The 20271-nt window shown below is 45.2% G+C and overlaps 1 protein-coding gene across 1 annotated transcript in view; it reads right to left on the bottom strand.

Moving 5' to 3' along the window:
* SCAI (suppressor of cancer cell invasion) overlaps window positions 1–20271 on the bottom strand; it is a 132253-nt gene that overhangs the window by 66146 nt on the left and 45836 nt on the right. The gene's annotated exons all lie outside the window — the stretch shown is intronic.

The raw sequence follows: 20271 nt of genomic DNA, 5'->3' as shown, positions 1-20271 counted from the left end.
GCAATAGGATGGAAGCTGGTCCGAGGGAAGAGTGAATACACAGGCCAGGCACTGGAGATGCAAGTCAGGGTGTAGCAGAATTATTGCTGAATGCTTTCCTCTCGAACACTGTCTTAGGAAGGCAATTGTGGTCACAAGGCCACCAAGCTGCTGGCAAGCCCAGGGCTGGCAAGGGGCCTTGGGGTCCCACAGGGTGGGCTTGGGGCCAGCTGGCGGTGGAGTGTGTAATACATACGGGTAGCGGTGGGTGTTGCCTGCAGGTCCACCTCCTCCTGCCACCTCCCTTCACTCTCTCTGGAAACCAGAGGGTATCAGATGACTGGCCCCTGATGGGGCAATGCATGACCCTGCATGAGCCCTGACCTCGCCTCCTTACAACCTCCCTGTCCCTCCCCTAAATCCAACGGTAGTAGCTGTACATCGGGCCTGGGCTCTACTTCTGATCTGGCCTCTGGCTATGTGCACCTGGAAGGCAGCAGGTGAGCAACTGAACCCCTGGCTTCTAACTTCAGTCTTGCTAGAGTCAAGACTGCTGTGAGCATCTGGAGAGTGAATCAGCTCATGGAAGATCTTCGTTTCTGCTTCTCTATTTCTTTCTTTCCAATAAAATGAAAAAATGTTTTTTTAAATGCTAACGCATGTATATGAGGAGTTCACAAAAGTTAACTGAAAATATTCGTTATAAAAAAACTATGCATACTAAAAAATTTTCACATCAATTAGACTTATTTTGGGACCAGTATGGTAGTAGCACAGCAAGCTAATCCTCCACTCTATAGGTTTGTGCCCTGGTGGCACCGTTTCCCATCTGATTAGAGCCTGAAAAAGCAGCAGAGGATAGCCCAAGTCCTTGGGCCCCTTTGCCCACAAGGGAGACGCAGAGGAAGCTCCAGGCTTCAGCTCAGTTCAGCTCCAGACATTGTGGCCATTCAGGGAGTGAATCAGCACATGGAAGACCTTCTCTTTCTTTCTTTCTTTCTTTCTCTCTCTGTAAAATACGCCTTGACTGGATGGAGGCACATGTGTAGAAACAGTGACTACATCTCACAGGATCAGAAATACAAGACATCAGGCTGAGAGTTCTGACAAGCCCGGGAACCACTGGCAGAGCTACAAGCATCATCTCAGAGCTACAAACATGGAAGTGAAACTGGCATCCAGAGACATCTTCTCCCCTGACTCCATTCAGTCCCGCCTGCAGCCACTGGTGGGCACCCACGCGGAGGCCTGCTCGGCGCTCCAAGCTGCCCCACTGGGGTGAATGTGCACGCAGCGCTTCACTCTCAGCTTGTGATATGTAGCATTCCCTCGTACGAGGGATGAGACCTCTGAAAGAATTGTCACTGGCTAATCACCTCACGAGGGTACAATACTGTGCCAGAAAGCAAGAGAGCACTCAGCAACCACAGACGCGTCCAAAGGACACAGGCTCTGTCACCAAGGGGAGCCTAGGGGCCAAACGGGGGATGAGCTGAGCATGTGGATCACAAACTATTAAATAAGATAAAAACCCAAGATGCAATATGGATATAAACAAGTGAATGAATCAGTAGGAAGCTCCACAGTGAATGGGATGGATCAGAGTATTTCCCCAGAAAATCCAAAGCAGCAAAGCCTGGCCAACTCCGTCCGCATCAAGTGACTCAAGTGAACGGTGGGATGGACATGTCCAATGCTGCACGATGAGAAAAGATGCTCCCGCCACAACTCCAGGGCTTCAGTGGAACCACAGGGGAACAGAAAAACAACCTGTATTAATCAAAAATGGCAGCACAGGGAAGACTGCGACATAATGTCCGATTCTATGCTGGATTTTTCTGCTATGAAGGATGTTACTGGGGACTGGTGCTGTGGCACAGTAAGTTATGATGGTGCCTACAGTGTGGGCCTCCCATGTGGACACTGGTTCAAGTCCTGGCTGCTCTACTTCCAATCCATCTCCCTGCTAATTCGCCTGGGAAGGCAACACAGGATGGCTGCAGTGCTTGGACCCCTGCAGCCTCACAGAAAACCTAGGTTCTCCTGACTTCTGGCTTTGGAGAGGCCCCAGAAAGTGTACCATCTGGGGAATGAACCAATTTTTTCTCCCTATTCCAGCTTCTGTAACTCTCCATTTCAAATAAACAAAATATAAAAATAAATCTTAACAACAAGTGGCTACAACAGCCTAGGCTGCACCAGAAGCCAGGAGCCAAAAACACCATCAAGGTCTTCCATGTCGGTCACAGGATCCCCAGTCCGTGTGCCATCCTTGCCTGCCTTCTCAGGAGCATGGCTAGGGAGCTGGGTCCTAAGCAGAGTGCCTGCTAGGTGCCCACTACAGGATGCTGGTGTCATAAGCTGTGCCATAACACAGGAGATGCTTTGTGTCTTATCTCTGCTTCCCATCCAGCTTCTAGCATCCTGAGAGGCAAGAGGGGACGGCTTTCAGCCTGGACCCCTCCCACTCACACAGGAAACCTGAGTAGAGTTCCTAACCCTGACTGCATTCAGGTCCAGGTTGGCTGCCGCAGGCACCGGGGCAGCAAGATGTAACTCTCTATCCTTCCCTCTCTCTGTGACTCTGCCTTTCAAGTACATAAAATTAAAATAACTAAATGAATATTTTAAAATACACATATATATATACACACTATTTATAACGAAATATGTACTGACACCAGCATATCATCTGCAACAGACTGTATAAAATGACACATAGCCATGGACTTCACTGCTTGTGTAAGGAAAGAGGAAATGGCCAATCTATCACAGCCAACAGAGCCTGGGAGCCCATCCTAGACTCCCAAGGGCGGGGAGGCACCCAACCACTCAAACCATTAGCTGCTGCCTCCTGGGGTGCACTTTGGCAGGAAGCTGGTATCAAATATAGATGGCAATGGAAAAGCAGTGGAGGATGGCCCAAAGCTTTGGCACCATGAGCCCATGTGGGAGACAGGGAAGAAGCTCCTGGCTCCTGGCTTCAGGTTGGCTCAGCTCTGGTCATTATGGCCACTTGGAGCGTAAATTAGCAGATGGAAGATCTTTCTCTCTCCTCTCTGTAAATCTTCCTTCCCAATAAATAAATAAATCCTAAAAAAACTAAAAACCCTCCAACGATGGAAGGTGAGACTTGAATCTAGGCACTGGGCTGTGATGCAGGCAAACTGGGCGGCACCTTCGCTGCTGTAGACCCACGTTTCTGACTTTTTAATATAGCTTTCAGAAATCACATGTAACTTGATTCTCTCTCTACTGAACAGTGTTGTACTGGACTGAATGAACTGGAATACCCAAGGCTTGTGCTTCTCTTTTTATCTCCCACCCCAAGTGTACACAAGCAGAGCACGTGTGCATGCTGAAGGGGGAGCAGAAAGGTTCAAGCAATTTTGATTATTCCACAACAATGGAATACTTAAATTATAATCCAGTCATTCCACAGTTTTTTAGTACACAGGTCCTAGCTATATACATTATACGTCACCTAACAAAGTGTGTTTTGGTACACTAAATAAGTGCAACATAAAATTACTGCAGTGTGAAAACACACAAGTCACATGGGTAGGTATTCAAGAAAATGAATAAATGCAAAGATATTTAAGTATGACTATTGGTATGTAAGCGCAGCAGTAACGTATTTCGTTTGTTGAGATAATTCTCAGCTGACATCCTCAGAGCAGCACATTTCTACGAAGCAGCTTCAATTGTCTTGCAAAGGGCTATATATTCTGAACACATAGTTTAAAGCCTTGAATGCCACCATTTCTTACTAGAGCTATTATGAACAAAATTAGATTATAGCAGTTATTTGGACAAAGTGAAATGGAGCTTAACTTTTTTAAAAAAAGATTTATTTATTCTTATTGGAAAGTAAGGCATACAGAGAGGAGGAGAGACAGAAAGAAAGATCTTCTATCCACTGATTTGCTCCCCAAGTGACTGCAACAGTCAGAGCTGAGCTGATCCAAAGCCAGGAGCCAGGAGTCTCCTTCAGGTCTCCCATTTGGATGCAGGGTCCCAAGGCCATGGGCCATCCTTAACTTATTTTCCAGGCCACCAAGCAGGGAGCTGGATGGGAAGCGGGGCTGCTGGGACACAAACCAGCACCTATATGGAATCCCAGTGGGTGCAAGGTGAGGACTTCAGTCACTAGGCTACCGTGCAGGGCCCTAAAGCTTAACTTTTAAAAATATAATTCAGAGAGAAACTTATTGCACAGAAGGAAGAAGGAACAAAGAATTCTCAGGTTATCCAGCCTTCAAATTAAAACAGTAAACGACAGCCATATGTTGGCAGTGAAAAACTGGGCAAACGGAGACTCTAAGATGGACTATGCCAATCAGTGGATTCTTCAACAAACTCATCATGCTTGGAGTGGCAAGATTGCAGCAATTCAGAACTGCTGAACAATCAAAATCACTTGAGCAGGACCCTTGGAGCATGCCCCACATTAGGGGCCTGGGGTGGGTGGGAGACAGGGTAAGGCTTCTCCCTTAATATTCCCCTTTACCCCAGATACATAAAGAAAACAATGTAGAAATAATAGTCTTACGCACTTTCCTGTAGCCCTTGAACCTTTTTTTAACTATATAGCGATTATCAAAACTATAATAAAAAGAGAAGAAAAAAAGTAAACCAGCACTTTAATCGCAGGATTTTTAGAAACCAGGCAGTTCTTTTCATTGCAAAAAGTAATTCTATCCTGTCATTTGGTGGATTTCTTAGGTTATCCAGTAAAAAAATCTGGAAATGCACAGCATTTTTCTAGTTACCTTTTCTATCAATATTATGAATTCAAACAGCCCCACTTTTATGTAATATTCAGATCTATTCTATTTGAAAAACAGAGTTACCAAGAGCGAAACAGAGACAGAGTCTTCCAACTGCTGCTGCACTCTCCAAATGGCTGCAATGGTCGGGGAGGACAGGTTGAGCCAGGAGCTTCACCTGCTCTCCCACGTGGATTATGGGGCAAAAGTACCCAGCCACCCCCTGTAGCTTTCTCAAGAACATTAGCAAAGTCTCTTAATATATATATTTTTTAAAGATTTATTTTTATTATGTTTTTATTGGAAAGGCGGATATACAGAGAGGAGAGACAGAGAGGAAGATCTTCCATCCGATGATTCACTCCCCAAGTGAGTGCAACGGCCGATACTATGCTGATCCAAAGCCAGGAGCCTCTTCTGGGTCTCCCACGGGGGTGCAGGGTCCCAAAGCTTTGGGCCATCCTCGACTGCTTTCCCAGGCCACAGGCAGGGAGCTGGAAGGGAAGCAGGGCTGCCGGGATTAGAACCGGCGCCCACATGGGATCCCGGGCGTGCCAGGCAAGGACCTTAACCACTTGTGCCACCGTGCCGGGCCCTCTTAATATATTTTAATAATGTATCTTGTTTGGTATTTTAAAGCTGTAATGAGAAGGAAGTAAGTTTTTTTTTCAAACATTGAAAGCAAAAGTGTAAAATGGTAAGCATTAATCAAAAGGAGCGAAACTATGTTATTACCAAGCAAAAGTAATTGTAAAGAAAAAATCTGCAGTGAGAATATTTCTTTGTGAGAAAATGTTCAACTCAACACAAATACAGTTCTTAAAGTTAAATGCATAACAACTAGCTTTAAAACAGATAAACAAAAGATGGATAAAACTAAATCAAAAACAGAAGAATCCATTATTGTAATGAAAAACTTAGGACATATTCTTCTGTAACTGAATAAGAATCAAACTTAAAAGAAAAATACTAACTTTTTTCTTAAAGATTTTTTACTTATTTATTGGAAAGTCAGATATACAGAGAGGAGGAGAGACAGAGAGGAAGATCTTCCATCCGATGATTCACTCCCCAAGTGAGCACAACGGCCGGTGCTATGCTGATCCGAAGCCAGGATCCAGGAACTTCTTCCAGGTCTCCCACACGGCTGCAGGGTCCCAAGGCTTTGGGCCATCCTCAACTGCTTTCTCAGGCCACAAGCAGGGAGCTGGATGGGAAGTGGAGCTGCCTGGATTAGAACTGGCGTCCATATGGGATCCCGGGGCATTGAAGGCAAGGACTTTAGCCACTAGGCCACGCCACCGGGCCCAATACTACGTTTTTTAATCCTCATTTTTTATCCCTGACAATCACCCAACTGAAATACAGGAACTCATTCATCTAACAAATACACATTTCTTCATATATGTATGCAGCAATTATAAAAACCAATTCTATGCTAGCTATGACACAAGTCTTAACTTGTTGCAAAGACTTAGAGAGGACATTCTAACTACAAGTGCAATAAAATGAAAAGTCAATAAACAAGAACAAAATGGAAAAGTATTCCAATGTATGGAAATTTATACACTCATCAAGATTATTCATGGGTCAAAAAAGAAATCAGACTTAAAAGCACCCTGAGGATGAAAAAGGGGGGCTTACGAATACAGGGTAAACTATCTCTTGGGAGCAATGCGTATCTTCCAACAAATACATTAGAAAAGAGATTGGACAAACACTACTCAATTAAACCTCAAAAAAGTAGAGAGAAATAAATATAAAGGGAAAATTAATTATCTAGGAAAAATACACAACAGTTTTGCAGATACAAAAGCTGGTTCTTTGAGAAGACTGATTAAACAAAAAAGGAAAAAAACAAAAAACAAACAAACAAAAAAACAACCCTGGCAAAGCAACCCAAATACACCCAATCAGAGCCATCCCAGGTACAAGAGACAGCAGGAGTGGCACAGCAACCAGCTTTCTGCCAATCAACTTCAACACTTGAGTTTAAAACAGACACTTCATACGAAACCTGACGATGGAAGCAGACATGCTGAATTGCTTGTTATCTATTCAGGAAACTGACAGCCTAATCAAAAACCTACCCACAAAGACAATTCCAGGTCCAGATGGCTTCACCAACAAATTACACCAAACATTTAAAGATGGGAACAAGTGTGAATCCTAATGATCAGAGATAACAGAAAGAAGCACATTCCACAGACATTCTGTAAGGCCAACACAACTTTGATATCAAAACTTGACAGGGCGACTGCAAGAAATGAAAATTACAGACCATTGTCAGTGATAAACACAGATGCAAATATGCCAAGCCAAACATTAGTGAGTCCCATTCAGCAATATATAAAAAGAATATGACAAAATTGGGGTTTTTTTTTTAGGAATATGAAGTTGGTTTGATAATTGCAAATCAACCACCATAATTTGCCACATAAGTAGAATGAAAGGGAAAAATCATGACAGTCACTCAACAGATGCAGAGCACGCACTGGGTAAAATTTCACAGTGACTCACAAAGAAAAAATAACTAGGAAACCAGGAACAGAAAGAACTTCTTTAATCATAGAAAATACGTGGTTAACAACTACAGAAAAAGAAAACCACACTTTATATTTAAGTGCTCATCTACTTCCTCATGAGATTTTGAATACTTGATATCACGAAGAAACGAAAGAGTAGAATAAGAGAATAAAACAAAGCAGGGGTCAGTGCTGCAGTGCCACGCGCTAAGCCTCCACCTGCAACGCCTGCACCTGTACCTGCCTGCTGATAGGAGCTCCAGTTGCTTGACTTCCAATTCAGCTTCCTGCTAATGCTCCTGGGAAGGTAGTAGATCCAGCTTCCCACTGATGTGCGTGGGAAGGCAGTGATAGATCTGCCATCCATGTGGGACCCTGGGATGGAGTTCCTGGCTCTTGCCTATAGCCTGGCCAAACCCCCATGTGGCAGGCATTTGGGGAGTGAACCAGCAAATGGAAGAGCTAGCACTCGCTAGCTCTCTCTCTCTGACACTCTTCCAAGTAAATGAATACACAAAAAGTAATGTTTCAAAAACGATGTACCAAAAATGACAGGTAACTAAGAATAACTATGATTAAGTTATACAGGACTTCATTACAGAGAACTGTAAAACATTTAGAAATAAAGTCCTCTAGAAAATTAACATTATGGGCCTGGTATAAACTCAGTGGCTAAGTTCTCACCTTATATGCACCAGAATCCCATATGGACACCAGTCTGTGTCCCAAATGCCCCATTTCCCACCCAGGTTCTTCTTGTGGCCTGAAGGCAGAAGATGACCCAGGGTTTTGGTACCCTGGCAATCACAGATGTAGGAGACCTGGAAGAAGCTCCTGGCTTTGGATCAACTCAGCTCCAGCTGTTGCAGTCACTTAGGAAGTGAATCAGCAGACAAAGAGCTTTCACTCTCTCTCTTTCTCTAAATCTGCCTTTCCAATTTAGAGAGGCAGATATACAGAGAGGAGGAGAGACAGAGAGAAATATCTTCCATCCAATGATTCACCCCCCAAGTGACCACAACAGCTGGTGCTGCACCAATCTGAAGCCAGGAGCCAGGAACCTCTTCTGAGTCTCCCACGTGGGTGCAGGGTCCCAAGGCTTTAGGCCATCCCCAACTGCTTTCCCAGGCCACAGGAAGGTGCTGGATGGGAAGTGGGGCTGCCAGGATTAAAACCGGCGCCCATATGGGATCCCAGCACATTCAAGGTGAGGAGGACTTTAGCTGCTAGGCCATGCTGCCAGGTCCAGAATAAATCTTTAAAAAAAAAATTATGCCTTTCTCATAGTGACTAAAAGCCTCAAAGTTACAGACATCACTTCTCCCTAAATGAGTTTATTGTTTCACTGCCATGCCAATCAAAATCCAATAGATTTCTTTGTGAGTATGTAAAAATTAATTGTATAATTAAATAAAAATGCAAAGAGCCAACAACAGCTAAAATATTGTTGCAGAACAAGATGAGAGAACTTCTTCCCCTCAATGTCAAGACTTTAGGTTTGGCTGCGGGTGAGTGAGGGAAAAACCCACAGAACAGAGCAGCCAACGTGCGTGCACGGACACGTGACTGTAACAAAATGGTACCACAGTGCATGGACAGAAACAATGGTTGCTTCATAAAACACACCAAGTGGTGTGCACACATCTCCCTGCTCACACCATCCCCCTTCCGACACGTGCACGCGCGCACACACACACACACCTCAAAGTGCTGGGTCAGCCGGGTATCTATCTAGTTTAGAGGAAAAACATGAATGATCTCTACCTTTAACTGAGACAAAGCACTAACTGAAGATAGATTGCAGATACAAATGTGACAGGTAAAAAAAAGAAAAAGAAATCAACTCTCATGTGATTATATGGAAGACTATCTTCACAATTTTAGGAGAGATTTTTTTTTTAATTTCCGAGGTAGGCATCATGATGTAGCAGGTGAGGTCGCTGAATTAAGCATTGGCATCCCATATGAGCACCAATTCAAGTCCTGCCTGCTCCACTTCCAATCAGGTTCCTTGTTAATAATGGCCTAAGAAGAGCAACAGGAGATAACTCAGCTCCTTGGATCCTGCCACCCATGCAGGATACACAGATGAAGTTCTTGGTTTCAACCTGATTTAGCCCCATCTGATGTGGACACTTGGGGAGTAAACCAATGGAAGACTTCTCTCCCTCTGGCTCTCCTCTCTTTATCTTTCAAATACACAAGTTTTAAATAATAGTTTTAATTTATTTGAAAAGCAGAGTGACAGAAAGAGAAAGACTATCCATCTTTTGGCATTTGCCTGCCTCCTAAATGGCCTCAGCAGACACACCTAGGCCTGGGTCCAAAGACAGGAGCCAGAAGGTCCATCTCGATCTCCTTCTTGAGAAGGACTAGAAGGGGCCCTATCTTGGCCCATCTTCTGACTTCCCAGGCAGGAAGCTGGATCAGAAGCTAGTCAGAAGAGACTTGAACTGGTACTCCACTATAGAGTGGGTACTCCTATGATAGGCTACAGCTCCCACTGGTGAGAGTGAAAACCAGGGCAGGTGGTGCACCTGGCTGGACAGGTGGTAGCAATTGCCAGCATAAGCATGGACTAAATAGTTGGGCTGGTTGGGCTGAGCTAGGCTGCAGCATCTATTCATTTGTATCACAACAGACTGGCATGTGGGACAATGTGGACCAGTCTGCTGTACATACTGACATGTGCAGGAAGCAGGGCTGGAGATTGGCCTGGTGGGAGCTATTAGGGGTTGCTCTGACTAGGCTGCAGCTCCTACAGGTGTATGTGAGGGCTAAGTTGTGGTGGGCAAGGCCAGCCTGTACCACTACACCTACTAGTTTGCATATGAGATGGGGCTGGGCACAGAACTGACAGAGCGATTCCCAATCTGTGTATAGGCTGATGCGGGTGAGAAATTAAGGCAGACCCTGCACTGGCTGGCACACACAGGAAGTCAGATCTAGGGTTAGCTCTGGTGAGATTTCTTTGGGGGACACCTTCCTGACTAGACTGTTGGACTCACAACTCCCAATCATGGGGAAAATCACAGGATTTGTGGTCTGACCATGGAATGTATGTGTCAGCCTGGCCTTCTGGATGCTGAAGCTTGTGCAGCAGGTCACAGCAGCACACGGGGGACATGACAGCTCAGTGAGACCTGCAGAGGATGTCTAGTACCATGGTAGAGGATGGAGTGCAGAAAAAAATTGGACAGTTCTCCAAGCTTTCACAGCAAGTATCTAGGTGAGTACAGACTCTAAGATGAACCATTTATTTCAGTCAATGGACCTTGGAAGGATTTCCTCAACCTTGGAAGAAAGGAATCAACATATTAGCACTATCTAAACCATTTAAACAATACCCTTGGAACATGCTCCACATGGGGACTCTGCAATGGCCATCCCATCCCATGGGAACTGATGTAGTTAGAATGCTGGGCATAGCCCTCCTCCTTTCTCTCTCCCACCCCCCAAAACAGGAAAAAATTGGAAGTAACTGTCTCATCCATCCCCCCCCCATTTCTCAACCCTCCCCACCCTAATCAGTAGTCCATATGAACATGCATCTTTCTCCACCATGTAAACAATATTACAAACAAAGAAAACAAACAAATACTATAATGTGACAGCTACCTACAATCGCATGGAAGGACTTATAAAACAGATACTAAGGAAAACATTCCCCCTTGACTCCAAAACAAAAGTTCCAAACAGGCAAAATCAAACCGTGGCATTTGCTAGTTCATCCGGGAGAGTGGTCCCTTTGGAGACATTAGAACCAGCTAGGAGAGATGCTAGCAATACTTTTTGTTTTTAAATGTGGAGTTACCACAGAGAGAATTCATCCAGTTGTTATGTATGCACTTCTGATTATGTTAATCTTTAATTCAAGAGTTGAAAAGCAGGAAGGAAAAAATGAAAGGAAAGAGGAAAAAAAAACAGCAGAGTGTATGTTTTTATAGGTGATTGCACTGAACACTGAAAAGAACAGTGAATACACTACATTCATAGCAATCATCTTTTTTAAAAAAAATTATTTATTTTGATTAGGGAAGTCAGATTTACGAAGAGAAGGAGAAACAGAAAGATCTTCAATCACTGGTTCACTCCCCAAGTGGCCACAATGGCTGGAGCTGAGCTGATCCAAAGCCAGAGGCCAGGAGCCTCCTCTGGGTCTCCCACATGGGTGTATGTTCCTAAGGTTTCAGGCCATCTTCTACTGCCTTCCTAGGCCACAAACAGGGAGCTGGAAGGGAAGTAGAGCAGCCAGGATACAAACTGGTGCCCATATGAGGTCCTGGTGCGTGCAAGGCTACGACTTTAGTCACTAGGCTACTGCGCCTGGCTCCACAGCAATCATTTTCATGAGGCTAACATAACCGTGACACTAAGCCATAGAAAAATCACACACACATACACACACAAATTCACAAGATAGACTAGTTACTATACAAACACTTCCTTTAGCCTCAAATGCTTGTAATATTAATTCATCAGTAACTGAAATTTTAACACAATGCGTCACATGCAATCTCACTGGTTACTAATAGATAAATGGCACGTTATGACTTCTGGCTTAACTTGGTGGTACAGTCCCTGCAGAAGAATTACAAATGTAAGGCAAGGTGACTCTGGAGTGGGTCCTTTATGCCATGTGACTGTTGTCCCTACAATGGGAGAAACAGAAGCGCATGGTGACAGGAGAACGTCACGTGAAGACACAGAAGGAAGACAGCTGTGGGAAGACAAAGGCAGGGACTGGGACGACGCAGCTCAAGCCAAACACCGGCAAGCATTGCCAGCAACCAGCACCAAGAAGTGCAAGGAGGAACAGACGCTTCTGTGGGCTCCAAGGAGGAACCAGTTCTGCAACGATTTGCTTTTCGTCTGGCCGTGGAAACTGCAGGAGCACAAGTCCTGATGTCGTATGCTGTTCAGCTTGCAATCTGTCACTCTAGCTCTCATTTGCATTTCTGTGATGACTGACGGAGGCTCAGTACCCTGTCATTCGCTCCAGAAGGCCCTGGAGACTGACAGGTATTTAATACATGGTGTCACCTAGCATATACGATAATACACAGAGACAAGCAAATCAGAAGAGGACAAAAACTCAAGCTTAATCTGTTAGATACATAAAATCTAGGAAATTGTTGACATGTCCACTGACAATTTCCTGCATAATTTTCAGTTAATTGACTTGAAGTACAGGGAAATAAAGAATTTTCCCATCTAATGGTTCGACCCCTCACATGCCTATACCAGCAAGGGTTGGGCCAGGCCAGCGCTAGGAGCCTGGAACACCATTCATGCCTCCAACCTGGGTGGCACTTGAAGCACTGCCTGAGCCTCCCAGGGTGCACACTGGCAGAAAGCTGGAAACAGGAGCAGGTCTAGGAGCTGCATCCAGGAACTCCAGAAAGGGACCAGGGTAGCTCCAGGAGCATCTCACTAAGCCAAACATCTGCCCAGCAATTTCTTTTTATAAAAAAACAATCTTGAGAATGACAGTGTTACATCTGCACTGAAACACAAAATGGAACCAAACCGACAGCAGAAGAAGCCTGGGACTAGGACAGGAGCCTGAATAATCCTGTTTCTTTATTTGATCATTAACAAATGGAGAAAAACAAAACACTGTAGTTAACACCGAGAGCCGCAAGGTTTTGTTCCTGTATTATTGATCAGGGGGCAGGTTGCGGGGGTTGTGGGGAGATATTTTCCAGCAGGGCCTGGACCAGGACAATGTCAGGTGGTAGGAGGCTAAGTGCTTGAGCCATCTTCTGCTGCCTTCACAGGCACATGAGCAGGAAGCTGGATGGCAAGGACAGGAATGACTGGATACCAAGCACTCTGTCTCAGACACAGTCATCCCAAGCAGCATTCATCCACTGCACCTCCACGCCTACCTCAAATCATCATATTCAGTAGATAGAAAGAAGCAATACACACGTCTTGCCAACCTCGGTAATAAAGACATTACTGGAGCACGTGTTCAGTGCACCAGGTAACACAGCAGCCTGGGACACCTGCACCCCATGTCTGAACGCCTGGGGTTGAGTTGCACCTCCCGCTAATGCACACCTTGGGAGGCAGCTGATGACAGCTCAAGTGCTTCTGACTCGATCACCGTACAGAGACCATCACTGAGTTCCAGGCTTTCCAGCATTAGCCTGCTCCAGCCCAGCCCACTGCAGGCATTCCAAGAAGCACTCAACTGACAGGGGCACTCTCCAAAACCTGCCTCTTTAACTCTTGTCTCTAAAATACGTTTAAACGGCCCGGTGTGGCCTAGCGGCTAAAGTCCTCACCTTGAACACGCCCGGGATCCCATATTGGCACCGGTTCTAACCCCAGCAGCTCCACTTCCCATCTAGCTCCCTGCCTGGGAAAGCAGTCGGGGACAGCACAAAGCTTTGAGACCCTGTACCCGCGTGGGAGACCCAGAAGAGGTTCCTGGTTCCCGGCTTCAAATGGGCACAGCACTGGCCGTTGTGGTCACTTGGGGAGTGAATCATCGGATGGAAGATCTTCCTCTCTGTCTCTCCTCCTCTCTGTATATCTGACTTTGTAATAAAAATAAATAAATCTTAAAAAATAAATAAATAAAATACATTTAAAGAAATAAGGAACCACCTTGCAATTAGAGTCAATCGGGAAACAGGCCAACAGAAAGTATTTAGAATATACAGGAAATGAAATCAAAACACACAAAAAATAATTGACAAAGAAAAAAAGTTATTTTTAGAAATAATGGATTTCTTTAAAAATGAGTTCAGATTTTTAAAAGATTCATAATGATATGGGCTGATAAAACAGTGTCACATATGTTTTTCAACTGTAAAAATGGAATAATATTGATATCTACCTCAGAAGGCCACCAGGCAATAAAATGAATAATGGAAATGAAATTGCCCCATAAATAATAATATACTCTAAAATAGAGCTATAAAATCTTTATGAATGTACTCAAAAGTAATGGTAAATTAAAACATACAAGGAGAGAGAGCAAGGCTGAGCCTGTCGTAGCACATGATGGTGACTTGGGTAAAACCGCTGCAAAAGGAACAAGAAGCCAAGTGCGCGGTGGAGATGTGAGCCTAGAGCACAGTCCTGCTGCAGTTCCAAACATGGGTCCTATGTGACACAGAGCTCTTCCATCAGCTGGTTCAGCCTCCAGACACCTGCGCCAGCCAGGGAAGGCCTGGGGAAGCCAGCAGCCTGGATGTGACCTGGATCTCCCACATATATGTGGGCGGCAAGGAACCACAACTTGACCCCATCACCTGCTGCCCCAGGGTGTTCAACAACAGCAGAGAGCTGGAATTAGAGGCTGGGCCAAGTCTCAAACCCAGGCACTCTAACATGGCATGTTGGTAGTCTAGCTGGCATTTTAACCAATGTGCCTAAATATTTGTCTCACAAAACTTATTTTCCGCAAACAATCTTTCTTATTCCAACATGACATTGAAGTTAAGTTGCATACTGTAATAGTAGCTGAAAGAGAAATGCTTCGCACAAAACTTCTCATTGATCCAGATACAAAATACTGAGTTGCAGCATGAAGGCAAAAAGAGTTGAAGAAATGGAAGGAGTTAGAGATTACCAGGGACATCACCAGAGACAGATGGCACTTGTAAAATACTGTCCGGAAGACTATTTTTTTAGCTATTAATTATTTTTATATTTTGGTGATTTTTACACAGTTGATTATTAGGGCGATTAGGGCCAAGGACTACAGAAAGGTGGGTGACAAGGAAAGAAGCCACACCCAGCCTCCCAAACACCTCTGTACCCTCGGATGGAGGAGCGCTACCCAAAACCACCCCAGGATCCCCAGTGTGGGGCATACTCTGAGGGTTCTGTTCATGAGGTTTCAATAGTTCAACAGTTCTGAATTACTGCTGATCTCGCCACTCCAAGCACGATGAAATCTCTCCAGAATCCACTGGTTGACATAGTCCACCTTAGAGTTAGGAGACTACTTAAACATCATTGTGCTGACTAAATGTAGAGGAAAGCAATGTCTTTAGTATACACAAAGATACAAACTTCATCACAAATTCACTTGAGACACAGAACAGCCAACAGACAGCACTGCAGCAGAAAGAAAGGCAGGGAGAAAAGACAGGGCACAGCTAGACAAAACACAGGGAAACTGAGTCCTGGTCAGAGGAGACACAGATTCCACCAGCGCGTTCCACACTGACCACTTCAGCCAGCCCAGGACACACACCGGTCCACACAGACAGACGGCTAACTGAGCTGTGATTAGCTAGAGGTGTTCAGGGTGCTTAGGGCACACAGTGCTCATGTGTTTCAATACCAGTGACAGAAAAATAAATAAATAAATAAATAAATAAACAGAAAAAGAGATGGTGCGAAGTGAGAAGGAAACTCTTCTTATTATTAAGATGCAGGCAGTCAAAATTTCCTTTCCTCTGGGGCCAGTGCTGTGGTATGAGGGGTAAATGAGTAAAAGGCATAATGCTATGGCACCAGCATCCCAGTTCAAGACCTGGATGCTCCACTTCTAATTCAGTTCCCTGTTAGTGTACCTGAGAAAGTAGCAGGAGATGGTCCACATGCTTGGGCCCCTGCATCCACATGGGAGATCCACAACAAGTTCCTGGCTCCAGGTTGGCCCACGGCTGCCTTGGCAGCCATGTAAAGAGTGAATGAGGGCCTGGTGCAGTGGTGCAGTGGTTAAGGTCCTCGCCTTGCACGCCCGGGATCCCATATGGGCGCCGGTTCTATCCCGGCAGCTCCGCTTCCCTTCCAGCTCCCTGCCTGTGGCCCGGGAAGGCAGTCGAGGATGGCCCAAAGCTTTGGGACCCTGCACCCATGTGGGAGACCTGGAAAAGCTTTAGGACCCTGCACCCTCATGGGAGACCCAGAAGAGGCTCCTGGCTTCGGATCGGCATAGTATCGGCCGTTGCGCTCACCTGGGGAGTGAATCATCGGATGGAAGATCTTCCTCTCTGTCTCTCCTCTCTGTATATCTGCCTTTCCAATAAAAAAATAATAAAAAAAATACATCTTTAAGAGCGAATGAGTGGATGGAAGATGTGTGTGTGTGTGTGTGTGTGTGTGTGTGTTGTTTCAGAAAACAATACAGTTACTATGTTCAACCACCTCTAATGACCATCACCACTGTTCTTTTCATCTTGTATGAATGAGTTCATACCTGTTAAATATTTTTTAAGATTTTTATTAGAAAGGTAGATATACACAGAGGAAGAGAGACAGAGAGGAAGATGTGTCAGTTGATTCACTCCCCAAGTAGCTGCAACAGCCAGTGCTGAGCCAATCTGAAGCCAGGAGCCTCCTCCAGGTCTCCCACGCAGGTGCAGGGTCCCAAGGCTTTGAGCCATCCTCAACTGCTTTTCCAGGCCACAAGCAGGGAGCTGGATGGGAAGCAGAGCAGCTGGAATTAGAACCAGTACTCACATGGGATCCCAGTGTGTTCAAGGAGAGGACTTTAGCCACCACACCAGGCCCTCAAATAAATAATCTTTAAAAAAAAAAATCCTAGGGCCCAGCACGATAGCTCTCCTCCTCTCGTGTATCTTTCTAATAAAAATAAATAAATCTTAAAAAAATTTTCTCTGTAAAAAAAATCCTAAAACCCATTAAAAGGTACTTATATGCAGTGACAACTGCCTAAATTGCAGGTTTGGTCTGCAGTGAGCTGGAAGGAGCATGATTGGGAAGAGAAAACTTGCTTTGGAACAGTAACTGGCCGGTTAGATTTCTTTTTTAACAATCCATTGCACAAATACAGCAAAATGTGTATCCATTTGGCAACTACAGGTGTTTTCCCTTTCTGGTTGCCCCAAACAGTGCTGCCATCAGCATCTGAGCTCAAACTATACAATCTTCTCTCTTAGGTATACGCACAGGTCCACTAGAACTGCTGGCTTATTCACTAACTCAAGGTGTAATCCTCCAAGAAGCTACCAGGGTTTTCCAAAGTCTACACACCCTTTCTCACCTGAGCACGGTATGACGTATCCTCCCACGTCCTCACCAACTCTTAGTGCTTCCGCTCCGCCAGGATGCCTGCAGCTGGACAAGCACTATCACCCTATGGACCACATCTGCATTACCCAACGGCTAAAAGTGCTGAACATCACTCCATGGTCTTACTGGCCCTTTGTATTATTTCCTTTGAATAAATGTCCGCTTGGATCCTCTGCTCATTTCTTATCAGGTTCTTTATTATTTTTGATGTAAGTACTATATATTCTAGACAAAATGGCCTGATGGGACTTATGGGGTTTTTTTTTAAAGACTTATTTTATTTTTATTGGAAAGGTGGATATACAGAGAGGAGAGACAGAGAGAAAGATCTTCCGTCCAATGATTCACTCCCCAGACGCCACAACGGCTGGAGCTGAGCCAATCCAATGCCAAGAGCCTCTTCTGGGTCTCCCACACGGGTGCAGGATCCCAAAGCTTTGGGCCGACCTTGACTGCTTTCCCAGGCCACAGGCAGGGAGCTAGATGGGAAGTGGGGACGCTGGGATTAGAACCGGCGCAGATATGGGATTCCAGGCGTGCAAGGTGAGGACCTTAACCACTGCGCAACCGCGCCGGGCCTGGGATTTAGGTTTTGTACATACGATCTTCCTTTGTGAGCTGTCTTTTCATTTTTTTCTAAGCTGGTTGTTATATTTCTGCTTTCATTTTTGAAGTAGACGACCTTTACTTTACCATAATAATACACACACACACACACACACACACACACACACACACAGAGTTAAAAATTCAACTGAATAATACTTAAAGAAAAGGCAGCAACGGCTTGCCAGCTCCCACCCTTCATGCTCCAGCCCCAAATCCCAACACCACTATCTTTCTACTCTTCTGTCTTACCCAAGAAACGCCCCTCAGAAATGCTCAGTTTGGCTGTTTTTGATATTATACTTTATCCACAATGGTAAATCAGGATGCAATTGCCTTACAAATCCCAGAGCCCCTCCTCCATCATTAATTAGATGAGGATTCGTTATACCATTAGTTTGAATTGTATCAAACTTTACATCTTTGGGCTAAATCGTGAACATTCTCGAGCTGCTTTTACCTGACATGGTAAGGTATTAAGAGGGAGAAGAGCAGCATGTAACTGAGAAAGCTCTTCAGACATCTTGAATTGGAAACTAATCACGCTGCTTTCACATCCTGTGCCTCCCTGCTTAGGGAGTAATTTTTTACAATTCACTGTAGCTGCTATACTGCTTAAGCTAACTTCACACAAAGATGTTAGTTGCTATTTTCACCTAATTCCATTATTTTTTAGTCCAAGAAACCCTATTCTTTGAGTCTGTATGACACATCTGTTGACATGATGACAACCACAGAAGTTACAGGATGGTGTTTAAGAAACTCCAGTCACGTGTCGGTAAACATGCAGTATGGATGATTTAAGAAAGAAGCACGTGGCCTTTCACGGGATGCGGGGAGAAGGGCACGAGGAACACAGCGCGGATGGCTCTGCAGGCCTGGCCCTGTCGCCACAGCGTGCTGTTACCCAAGGAGGAACTAGGCCCCAGAGTGTGTAACTGAAAATCTAACATTATTTAGAGAGCAAACATCTTTAAATCTGTTCGTCAAGAAAAGAAAGCATCCCTCAACCGCTTGGCCCGCACTCACCTACGGCTGAGCAGAGGAAGCTACAGGCGGGGCAGCCGGAAGTGCACAAAGGTGAGAAGCAAGGCCAGGCCTCGCACCCTCTTCCTTCATCTTCACTCACACTGGGAGGGCACTGTCACCAGCATTTCCAGATGATTTATCAGAGTGACACAGGTGGGACTCTGAGGGCCAGTAGCCTTAGGTGAGGGTGCCAAGATGCAGGCCTACATCTCACTTCCTTCAAAATTTATGATACTATAGCACAGAAAGTGTTCAAAATATTCAATAAAAACAGCAAATATTATCACTGGCAATTAATACAACAGTTTTAAGCCACTGCTGGTTCATTCATTCATTAGTCTTGAGAGCCTTCCAGTGCCACGTGCTTTTCCAAAAGCTGGAATATGGCAGCAATCAAAACAGACAGAACCCCTGCCTTCGCTGAGTGGGCTTTCTAGTGGACAGACAAAAGTGAAATACAGACAGACAATTCCCTGAGTGGGAGGAACACTGAGAAGAAAGCACAGGAGGAAGGTAGGCGAGTGAGGGGCTGGGAAGGATAGTTGGGAACAGGTCAGGAGACTCTCACAAGGCCAGGCACGGACACGGACATGGCCACTCCGGAAACAAGTCTCAGGGTCCTGGGGCCACAATGTGCTGGCCGTACCTGGGAGGACAAAGAGGCTCCCCCTAGCAGTAAGACACTAAACCTTCCCCTCCTAAGTAAATACTAATAGCATTCAGAAAGGCTACTTGTTTGTTTGTTTTTGAGTAGTACATAAAAAGACAGCCAGAACAGACCTAAGTCCAGGTAACTCCCACAACAGACCCTTAAACCGCCCTGCAAACGGGAAGCTTTACTTTTTAGTGACTGACCACTCCCAAAGAGAGCATGTGGTCCACCCAGGAACTGCTGCTTCCTACCCGGCACCGGGGCGCCGGCATGACTGCCTACAGCCTGTAGGAGTTCCCCTTTAGAACTCACAATAATTACACTCACCAAAGTGGTGCTGATGAGAACAGCACCCGATTCATTACCTTCAACGAGATTTTGCAACAAAGCTTATGCAAAAGAGGGTATGAGATTCCAACCTCACCACTGCTTCTTGATGGTGACTGAAGTTTTCAAACTAAGTTCAACTGCAGCTGTGTGATAAACACCAGCTTATTCTCCAAATGTCTGCTACAATGGTTGGGACCAGGGTGTGTGGGGGCTGGGAGCCAGGAACTCAATGCAGTTACTTGAACTCTCCCACTGCCTTCCAGGGTCCACACTGGCAGGAAGCTGGAGTCCGGAATGAAAGCAAACAGCTGATGCACGATACAGATGTCTCAGTGTGCCAGACTGAACACCTAGGAGGTAGTCATCTTTAGACAAT

Source organism: Ochotona curzoniae, unplaced genomic scaffold (assembly GCF_017591425.1).
Source record: "Ochotona curzoniae isolate NIBS_2020 unplaced genomic scaffold, NIBS_Ocur_1.0 scaffold_3208, whole genome shotgun sequence".
NCBI lineage: Eukaryota > Metazoa > Chordata > Mammalia > Lagomorpha > Ochotonidae > Ochotona > Ochotona curzoniae.
Note: the sequence above shows the minus strand (reverse complement) of the source record. Positions and strands in the feature narration are given on the sequence as shown.